This window comes from Gadus morhua, chromosome 6, assembly GCF_902167405.1.
Source record: "Gadus morhua chromosome 6, gadMor3.0, whole genome shotgun sequence".
Classification (NCBI taxonomy): Eukaryota; Metazoa; Chordata; class Actinopteri; order Gadiformes; family Gadidae; genus Gadus; species Gadus morhua.
The window spans coordinates 19,976,557-19,979,056 of NC_044053.1; the positions used below are offsets into that span (position 1 = coordinate 19,976,557).

The 2,500-nt window shown below is 48.5% G+C and overlaps 1 protein-coding gene across 1 annotated transcript in view; it reads right to left on the minus strand.

Moving 5' to 3' along the window:
* Positions 1-2,500, minus strand: part of adgra2 (adhesion G protein-coupled receptor A2) — a 42,645-nt gene that overhangs the window by 19,468 nt on the left and 20,677 nt on the right.

Sequence of the window (2,500 nt, forward strand, 5' to 3'; positions counted from 1 at the left end):
ACACTCAGCTATGAGAAGCCGGTGATCGAACCAGCAACCTTCAGGTTACCAGCCAACCCGCTCTACCTCCTGAGCTACTGCCTCCCCATATTTACTTGTACCATTGAATTATCAACAAGGGCATTTTGAACAAGGGCATCTAAAATCTAATTCTGACTATTAAAGGAACGATAGATATGTCAATGATATTTGCATAAATCTTCTGTGGATTTCCGACGTCTGAAATGACATTCTTAGAAGTCACATTTCCATGCAGACTATCAAACAGGATATCACTATTTAAATTTTGAATAGTCAGAATTTATTATTAGATATCTACAATTCCATTTCTGATATCTGTAATGTGATAACAATTGTAGATATCCACAATAAACATTACCACTAGTAAGAAGTTAATTGTTGAAATTAATAGAAAGTCAATAGTAAAAGTGGCTTGGAATTCTAGCAAAAATGAATTGTTTATACCTAAACTTGCTATCCCCCCTGGTGATTAAAGGTGCCTTTCTATGGAAGGGTCAGCCAAACTCCCTGCTCCGAACCTCTCCAGCAGTGATGGCCACGGCGAGGCGGAGAACGCAACGGCACGGAGAGGGAGAGTCTGAATGGAGCTGGGGCCTCCTACAGACGGGCGGGTGGGGCTGACCGTGCAGTAATCCCCTGTTGTGTGTTTACTCAGCGCTGGTGGGCCGACCTTTGATTACAGCCCTGACCACAGCCTGTGAGGAACTGTCCGCCGCTGCAGATGACAAGCACACGCAGCAACACGCTGGAAACAGTGAGCAGACCTGAGCCGCGACGAGGACACGCGGATGGGGGGAAAACAACAACAGAAACAACAGGCAGAGGAGCAACGCTTTACACACAAGAGTCAAACACACAGCAACCAAGAGAGAGTTTGTTGGTGGCTTTCCGCCTGGGCCAGCCTGGACCATGACATAGGCAATTATGCTATGAGGCTTACGATGTGTACCTCGGTAAAATGGGTCACGATAACATCAACAACCTTAACATCAATCATAGTGGATCACTGCAGAGCATGGAAAAGCATGAGCAGGATGGTGAGAACTCCACTTGGCTCACCAGGGGCAAACGCGTATAAAAACAGCAACTTCAGCAAACGAAGGCTCTTGTTTTCCCACACCCTGTCTGGTCCTGTAGGTAGGCACCAACAACATCACAAGTGGGAAAATTACCTTATTTTATTTCCTCTAACATTTTTTTCGAAAGGCTTGTTAACTTCATGGGTGGCGGCTGGAGAAGGGGGGCATGTGGAACTAATATCCATAGAGAGCAGTCTACTCCCATCTCTCTCTCTCTGTCTCTCTCTCCCAGACATCTACAGTGGGCTGTCTGAAGGCGTAATGAAGAGGAAACTCACCAACACCATTATGTTGGGGGGGGGGGGGGGGGGGGGGGGGGGGGGGGATGGGCGTTGACTTGGTGGAACGTCAGACTTTTCAAAGCAAGGATGTTTGGAATCCCGAGCGCTGGCTGGCTCACCATGCTAGCACCAAGCGATATAAGCTTCCTGTGCTAATCTGCTAAAATAAGACACAGTGCGGTGTTGAGGTGTTATTGAGAGCTTTCGATCTCTTGAGACAACGGATAATTCTCTTCCGGAGAGCACTTGGGCATTCAGGTTTATTGCTTTGGCAGAATAAACACAGACACAACTACATGTTTTTTTATGAAGCGGCCGTCTGACATGTTCTGTTTCTGAACTCCAACTGCGGCCGAGCTCTCATTCCTCACGGTGACAAGTCACCTTCTCCTCCTCCCGGTCGCGACTGAACCATTTTCCAGGAACCCTTCCAATAGATTTGCAGCTTTTCAGCTCGGCGCTAGGAGTGTTGTACATTCACATTACCCAACACATTCTTAAGCACATCACTCTCCCTAACTCTAAACACACGCACACACACACACACACACACACACACACACGCACACAGAGACACACACACACACAGACACACACACACACACACACACACACACACACACACACACACACACACAGACACACACACACACACACACACACACACACACACACACACACACACACACACACACACACACACACACACAGACACACATAGCACGCAGAGTTAATGTCTGCTGGCCTGTCTGGGGCCACAGACAGAGCTTGCAACATCCGCACATGTACGGACACACGCACGCACACAGACACTCGCACACATCTTCTGCCAGAGATTCTTCTTATCTTGTCTGGTGAATTGGGGGCTTCCCAGTTAATGATGGATCGAGGCGTAATGATGCGATCCCCTCCACATAACTGTGGGCTAGCCCATCGTAAGTGTGTTATCACGGCAGACGGCCCGCTTGCCCATTTCCATGGAAGGTGTGTTTTGATGGGCACGTTCCCAAGATCCTCCTGGGCCCTCTCTCCCTCCAAGGAGCCCCAGAGCCTGGCCCTGGTTCAAGCATACTACCGGGAAACCAACCCTGGTGTTCCAGCCCATAATATAAGAATGGA